Source organism: Musca vetustissima, unplaced genomic scaffold (assembly GCF_032173495.1).
Source record: "Musca vetustissima isolate MV318-11 ecotype Yass unplaced genomic scaffold, APGP_CSIRO_Mvet_v1 utg13449, whole genome shotgun sequence".
In the NCBI taxonomy this organism is placed as follows: domain Eukaryota; kingdom Metazoa; phylum Arthropoda; class Insecta; order Diptera; family Muscidae; genus Musca; species Musca vetustissima.
The window spans coordinates 32,339-41,424 of NW_026885415.1; the positions used below are offsets into that span (position 1 = coordinate 32,339).

Sequence of the window (9,086 nt, forward strand, 5' to 3'; positions counted from 1 at the left end):
TTTGTACATACATATTTTTTAATAAAATATACTTTTATAAATTTAAAATACAAATAAGACACAGGAAAGGGATACCTCACTCTTGAAGTCAACAGGTTAGTAGCGAGCACTAAACACAGTATCAGTCTAAAAACCACCAAAAGGTTATTTCTATTTCATGCTGTTATATAGCATCAGCAGATTGATGGAAGCACCACCACTACTTATAATGAATATATTACCAATACAGTAGATATCGGATATAAGAAACTCAAAAAAGTCAGAGATTTCTTTCTTATATGCCTTTTTTGCTTATATGGAAATATCAGATATAGGATTGTTGTATCTGATAAGAGTACATACGCATATAAAAAATATGTTTCTAATACGAATATATGTTCTTAAAGTAAAATGTTTTAATGAAAAGCATGTTTTAAAGGACAATATTTTATTAAATAAAACAATTCAGTATATAAAAATACAAAGTTACGAAATGTAATCAAATCAAGCAAGAAAAAATCATTATCTTAAAAACTAAAAACTTAAATAAACCAAAATAACAAAATAAAAATCAAATCCACGCATTTAAATTAACTCAAAGCCTGCAAATTCTACTTAATCAGAAGCCTGATTTATTCTAATTTTAATTCTGTCGCAAAGGAGGAACTTCTTTTCCACTAACCCAATTTAATTAAAATCCATAGTACCACAACAGCATTACATGCCACGCTAATAAAAATTGTACTGAGCCAGAACAAATCGTGCAACCGAACAGTTATGATGACACCCATATAAGGCCTTTAACACCGTCAACCATGCCTAGCTGTTCGAGGATATACAGAAGATTAACCCATAAAAATTTATATTCATATTGTCTGCCACCAGGAGGCCGATATGTGCATTCCATTGGAGATCACATTCCGACCAACAATCGCACCATTATTTTGGAAGGCAATGGCGCAGACAAAGATATCATGTTGACTTTTTATAATATAATCGGCCGACCAGAACGCTGACCTCAGAGCTTCACAAATGGAGACATACCAGACGTCAACATTAAAATTTGTACATGCTGATCCAGCCGCCCTGGCAGTAGAATTCTGTACGAATGTTGTTAGGTGTGTGTTCCCGAACGAAAGCAGCCGCCCAGACAAGACAAATCAATACAAGGTATTACAGAAAATTTGATCGTTAGAGTATTTTAAGATATAGTCTAAAATCCTACATGAAATTCTGACAAGATTTTATTACGCACACTCTGGGAAAACCCTCCACAGATGAAATTTTCTTATTAGAACAAATTGTGTGTTAGACACTAGGCTAACCAAGAGTAGTTTAAGTAGTACCTAAAGAGAGATATATGACAATAAAATATATGCCTTACAACCACTCATAAAGAACGGATGAAGCAGTATTCTCAAATTCAACAAATGAAATAAATTGAACAGAATCGGATAACATATATAGTGGCAATATATAACGAACGTTGGACACACAATAATAAAGGCAATGTAAAAAATCTATGGGAGGAACTTGATATTAATGTAAAACTTGGTAGACAATATTAGAAGCCATAACATCTCAAGCATGCTTTGTTTAAAATCATATTTTTTTATTTTTAATTCACATAAATATTGTTTTTTATTGCTTTAATTTTAAGTTAAGTTAATAAAAAAGAATAAAATTTAATTCATTGATTAATATGCACTTATGACATTTTTATTATAAAAGAACTAAGTGGATACTATTGACTGAGACTCACTTTGTATATCTCCTGAAATTTTAAATGAGCATCCATGAGTTAGTGTAGGTTCTAATTAAGAAACAAATAAATTTACAACTGATAATGTGACTACAGTATATAAATTTATCTTCCGACCCTCACGTTAAGTTAAGTCGTTCCGTAACGAACTAATTCAATGGTACTATTCCGCAGAAGGAATTATTGGTACTTGATCTTTCGTTCATCTATTTAGTTCCTTTTATTCCAGTTGTCGTTTTTGTTCTCGTTCAGTTACTTGCATTTGATGAAACCGTTCATATAGATTCTCCAATCCATCTACCGAATAAACTGTCGTGCGCCAATCAAAAATTTAACTAAAAGGGACTACGGAACTAAATGTTCCTTTTTCTGAAGGAACCAAAAAAGAGGGAACCCCTTATATTTGATATTGCAAAAACACCTGATCATAAAAAAGATTTTCTTTCTTAAGTCCCGCACAATTGACGGATCATAGATAAATGCGTACGAGCCTGATTCAAAACAGGGTCAGTCGTTTGGGTCTTGGAAGTTAAATCAAATTCATTGAAAACTTTTCCATTTATTATGATATTTTCAGATTACTGACCTTACATATTTTTGTAACTTATTGAAAATTGTTTGTAGAAAAAATACTTCGAAGCAAATGATCTCCTATTTTTCTGAAAAAAACTCAAAATCCTTCGGAGACCCCATATACTTTTTAGGGGATTAGTATAGGATTATATCCGTCGACAGGTTGTTGTGTTTATTTGACATTTCTTCAACAGATAACTAAAAACGGGGTAAAAAATATTTTTATTAAATTTGAATATATTTCAATTTAATTAAAATTTATTTGTCATTGTATTTAATGCATACATAATATTTTCTTTAAAAAATGTTGAAGCCAACTAAATTGTTTATTTCATTTTTGATGTCATCTATTTTTATTTCCAAAATCTAGCCGTATTAGTCCTGTTTTACTTGCGGCAATTATTATCGTTTTCTTTTGAACTTGCTTCATGCGTCTATACAAGACAATTCGGTTTCAAAAATATATTTTTTTACATTTTGTGAATGTTTCTTGTTTTTGTGGAAACTGACACTACAAACAAAGTACAGAAAACGAATTGCCAGAAAATTGCCGGTACGAGCAATATTTTTCCATTTCTGTTCCCCTTACCCCTCTCTCCTACAAACAAAGACTTGCCGCAAGTAAACTCGACTAATCTAAATTAGGACTTAATATTTATATGAGTGTACCCCTTAAGATATAAAAAAATTAAAACGTCACAAACACCAATACAACAATATTCTCACAATGCATTCAGTACTGATAATTAATTTCTCTGATAAGTCCGAGTTAGAAAGAACGGCTTCTTTTCTCACTGTAGAATTCAAACCCATTATCTCACCATAGTTCCCTCCTGCGTACTAACATTTTTTTTATTTGAAATATTAAGAAAGAAAAGATTAAATTATAATAAAATAATCTCCGGAGCCATTTTTTTCAAGAATTCCAACGAGTGCACTATGTCGCATACTAATCTAAATCTTTTGCTTCAAAAATATACAATTTTAATCTTAAAATTCGCATATTCTTCTTATCATGCTTAAAATTTTAAAATAAAATATTTATGTACATAATTATGTAGTTTTGCGTATTTAATTTTTTGTTGAACAAAAATAAAACTACGCATTATCATCAGTGAAGTTATTCATCTACTTTCTAGAATCACCCCACCTAATGTTCTGCATACATATATATACAACCCGAATTAACAAATGTATATAAATTATATTTAGAAACATTTTAAATCATTATGTTTGTATTCATGTGCATTTTCCTATCGGGTTTATCTACAAACAAATTAAAAAACGAATATGTTTGATTTTTTATCAATTTATATTCCTGACCTACTGTTTGATGAATGGCACGCGTGTTCCACTATTTTCGAGAATTTTTCCAAACGATTTTCAAATCCAATAAGTCACATCTATCTTTCTGTTTTGATTGTTGTCAAATGGTCCACATCTCACTCTCCTCTATCTCTCTTATATGAATAGAAGAAAACTTTGTATATAAATATATGGGTGTTTGACAAACATCCAAACACTGTGCGGCATTTGTTTGTATAGCTCGTGCAAGGTATATTTAATACTGTGCAAATAAGAGCTTGTTTGGCAATACTTTTATTAACATTTTCTACAAGAATTTGTGTAAAAAAAATCTTATGAATCTTTTTGTTTTTGCAAAATATTTTTGACATATCAAAATACAACAACCGATGTTTGTTGTAGAAATTCGCCTATGCGGCTACCTTGTATATCTACCTTGAGCTGGTACATGTCGTTTTGTTGTTGTTTGGGAGGCGTTTCGTTTCATGCTTTGTTTATTTGTGAATGAAATGGAAATGAAACGCAATAAAGCCACAAGGGTATAGGCAAACGAGCGCAATAAAAGAGCACAAAGAGAATGTTATGGTTAACTAAGGGTTGCCTACTGTCTCGCCTCAATTTTTCAGTTATTCCCAAAATTAAAATTAAGCTCCAAAGTTGCTCACATCATTGATCGAACCATATGAATATACAGTGAGTAACATTGAAAAGTATCCACTTGGTTTTTTTAAATAAAAATGTCATAAAAGCATGATAATCAACGAATTAAATTGTATTCTTTTTATATGTGAACATGAACATCTTAACTTCTAATTAATGCAATAAAAAAAACAATAGTTATGTGAATTCAATATATAAAAAAATTGTGATTGCTAAACAAAAGCAATTGCAACCTCAAAGTGAAAAAAATCCAAGATAAAAGCTGAGGATCGGAATCTGTTCTTCATCGCGAGTCCAAGGGGTCTACAGTGTGGTTGTGTATTTGGCGGCATATTCCTCAGAGGGAAAGAACTCACAAGATCAGCTACGTACATGTTTACCCTTTCGCATATGTCGTCAATAATAAATAGATCCCGACATCATCATCGTACAATCATCCGCATATATTTCGATCTCTAAAACATACTGTTCTGTACGGTAAATTAGGATGCCCCTAATTTCGCCACACATAACCATTGTGTCACCGGGTCTGACAAGTGACAACTGGCAGCCCGTCATTTCCCTTGTCTCAGACCACTTCCCCATAATTGTTTCCGTAAGTAAACCGCCCGATTGCATCATCTCTGAACTCCACACTATCCTTAACAATAGGAAAACCAACTGGCAAGAATTCAGAGATTTCACCGACCAGATAACTATTAACTCCTTCTGATATACGAATAGTAGAAAGGAATTTCCGGGACATCATTGCAGCTGGTCGAATATCAAAAAATGGGACCTAATTTCTCACCAGAAGCCGTTGCTCTAGCAAATGAGCGTGATAAGCTCCTTCGACCTAACCAGGAGGTCCCAGGGTCAGGTAACTCACGCTGGAGGTCAGCAGATCATAAGCGGAATAAATGGTTGGATCACTTGAACATCGCTTTCGAACCCTGGTAAGAAGGATGATAGGACCTCACTCACATTTAACAAACTCACAAGCAACACAGCAGAACAACAGCATTGTACGGATATGAGAATGCCATTGAATGTGCAGGTCAAGGGGCACACAATTCCGACCATCAACTACCCCAAAATACTCGCGGTCACTTTATACAGTATGTTCAAATCGGCCCGCAAACCGCAACTATCTACGATAAGGTCCTCAAGTCGATAGTCGACGAATACTAGTGCTACGTAATGGAGAAATCGTGCTGACAGGTTCAGACCTGAGAACTTCCATAAGGTGCCTCCTCATGACACCAGTGGACCATCTCCAGTAGGAGACTAAAGTCTTTCTCATACGTCAGCATAGCAATGTGCATTTGCTGCAGTATCTGTTGTTTAAGGATGTTTAGGACAATCATCCAAACCATCATCGAATGGATAAGACTCCCCCAGTTGCCTATCAAGCAAGTCTGAATAGCATTCATACCGATGCATTTTCCTCAGCGTTAAATGCATATAGAGTGAATGCTGTCCTCAGATCTCACCCCTTCCCATCGCAACTGAGGAACTTCAGCTGCCCCAACAAACCAGAGTTATGGTAAAATAGCGTTCAGGAAAGTACAGTCGTCTCAATTCGTATTGGGCATGGATTGATGAATGTCTGTTGAAGTTATGGTCCAATAGCGTTCAGGAAAGTATAATCGTCTCAATTCGTATTGGGCACGGATTGATGAATGTCTGTCCAGCATGTGGTACAGGCCCTCACATTACACTGAGCAATTCAATTGCCCTTCCAAACGTACTCGACTTACTCCAGAAGGTCTGTGGTTACAGCCTGTGGAAGTAGCTGCATTTCCTAACTTTAAAACAGAACTAGACAGAATCCAACAATAAGAAAGATATTCATATAAAACTGCTACAACAGCAACGATAGGTAAAGGTTGAACAATTCCAGAGAGTTCCCCTTACTTTAGGGAATTCCCAGTTTCACCCGTAGACCCGTAGTCTTCAACTTATAGTTGAATATAGTTGATTGTCTAACGGTAAAAAAAGGACCAGAGGTTAGTTTTCTCTATGTCATCGAGAAGTTTGTTATGGTTGACGGTATCGAAAGCCTTCGATAGGTCAAGGGCCACCAGGACTTTTCTGTTGCACAGTCTGTTCTGGTTTAGTCCTCTGCTCATATCCCAGTACGATTCAACTCTGCTAGCTTCCTCGCCAGGCTTCAGTAGCGGGACTACCCTGCCTTTTTCCAGGCGGCTAACTACAAATTGGAGAGGAGTAGCGCCTCCAGTGTCTTAGATACTGGCGTCAGAAGTGAAATGAACCTGAACGGTTCACCTTTGCTAGCATCCTTAAAAACCTTCAGTAGCGGGACTACCCTACCTAGATTTATAGAACTATGTGGGTGGCTAACGACAAATTGAGGGCCTGGAGTTGAATGGACTTCAGGTCCATTCAACTGTTTATGCATTACCATGGAAATTCCATCCGGGTATAACGCTTTGGATTAGCCTCAGTTTCAGACTCCGCAAGAGTCAATTATTTTTATATTTTTTCCTTTATAAAATTCAACATGTCAGTACTTCCTTTTCTAAAACATAAAACGGCATTTATATTAAAACTTTTTACCGAGTTAACCTACATTATGTGGATTTATATATAATGGAATTGGCAATTTAAACTCACCAAATTCGGTATAATGTATTATAAACCCATAAATCTTATTTCTAATATATTATTACTTTCCTTACAGCTATGTTCTGGAACTTCCCGCCGAAGCCAAAAATATTGCTGCGGAACATGGTTTCGAGATCAAAGGTTATCGTATTACCGCCAAGGAGGAACAAATGCGTAAACCACGTCTTGTAAAAATTGGTGCCATACAAAATTCGATTGTACTGCCCACACCTACTCCACTGGAGAAGCAACGTAAAGCCATATGGAAAAATATGACAACAATGATTAAAGCCGCTACACCGGTTGGTGAAATACATCAGGTGTTATATCGAATAGTGGTCGTTATATGGGTAAACATTGTAAAAATCATATACCACGTGTTGGCGATTTCAATGAAGCCACCTATTATAGGGAGGGTAACACTGGCCATCCTGTCTTCGAAACAGAATTTGGTAAAATTGCCATTAACATCTGTTATGGTCGTCATCATCCACAAAATTGGATGATGTTCGGTTTGAATGGTGCTGAAATTGTGTTCAATCCTTCGGCAACGGTGGGAGCGCTAAGTGAACCTTTGTGGTCAATTAAGGCTCGTAATGCTGCCATTGCAAATAGTTATTTCACAGTTGCCATTAATCGTGTGGGTAATGAAGAATTTCCCAATGAATATACATCGGGTGATAGCAAACCGGCTCATAAGGTATTTGGACCATTTTATGGTTCCAGTTAAGTAGCGTCACCAGATGGCTCGAGAACACCGGTAAGTTGATAACAATGTTTGCGTTTTTATTTGTAGAGGTTGGCAATCTCGTTTCTGAAGCTGTTCGATATTTTTCGGTTTCCTTCGCAAAATGAACTAGGTAATTTAGTCACTTTAGTTTATTTTAGTTCAATCGTTCAATGGTACACGTCAGTTAAGTTACCGATCATTCCTTTTAGGGAATAGTTCATTTGGCTGGAGCAACAGGAACTAGAGGAACGAAATAAACGGATCTAGTACCAATCGTTCCTTTTGCGGAATATTTCATTTGGACTTTTGCGTTCCAGAACGATATTTTATTAATTTGAGAGAGGTTAAAAGAATTGTATATAACGGTTCACATCCAGTGATTTTAGCCTCATAGATCCACTGGACGCATATTCCAATTCCAACAATAACTGTTTATATGTTTCCCCTTAGTTTGATTAATGCGACTCTCTGTAAAAATTCCAATAATATTAACTTTAAATGCAAATACGTCAAGATAGTGTTCAAAATATTAAACGTTTTTTCTTCTTCTTATGAGCTTGTCACGTGATCAAGATGGTCTCCTTATATCCGAAGTTGATTTGAATTTATGCCGCCAAATTAAGGGTTTCTGGACATTCCGTATGACTCAGAGGCTGGACTTGTATGCCGAGTCATTTACGTGCCTCAAAATTAGATTTTAAGCCACAAATTATTAAAGAATAGTTCATAAATATTTATGTACATACATATATTTTTTAAATAAAAAATACTTTTAAAAATTTAAAGTACACATAATACACTAGAAAGGGATACCATACGCTTGAAGTCAACCGGTTAGTAGATAGCACTAAACGTGGTATCAGACAAAACACCACCAAAGTGTAAATTCTATCCCACATTGTTATATAGCATACAAAGAGCGATGCTAGGCCGTGGAAGATGTTTAACGAGAGATGAACCTCTTCTTCTCCTTAGGAGAAGCCTGATTTACTCCAATTTTACTTCTGTCACTAAGGAGTTACTCCCGTCTATGAGAATTATGACAATACGGGGTATTACACACCTGATCCTGTGTAAGCACTAATTTTTTTATTATTATATATGGCAATAAAATCACTGCTTTACAAACACTCATAAAGATCGATCGGGAATCAGCGAAGAAATAATTGTAAGCATAGGTCACTTATTTGGCCCAACAACGAACCCTATTGAAATTGGGAAAAATCGGTTCAGATTTAAATATAGCTCCCATATATATTTTCGTGCGATTTAATGTAAATGGGGCAACAAACTCCATATATATCTTTCGATTTGCACTAAATTTGGTACATCGTAATGATTAGGTCTGGAATGATGTGTTTTAAGTTTCCTGAAATCGATTCAGATTTAGATATAGCTTCTATATCTGACCAAATAAAAAAATTAGTGTTGGTTGCAGAATGACATGTTTATAAATCCAATTTCATTTCA

At 35.2% G+C, this 9,086-nt stretch overlaps 1 pseudogene; it reads left to right on the forward strand.

The window, feature by feature from the left end:
• Window positions 1–4,301: 4,301 nt before the first annotated feature.
• On the forward strand, window positions 4,302–8,317 carry LOC133332695 (beta-ureidopropionase-like; annotated as a pseudogene).
• The last annotated feature ends 769 nt before the right edge of the window (window positions 8,318–9,086 follow it).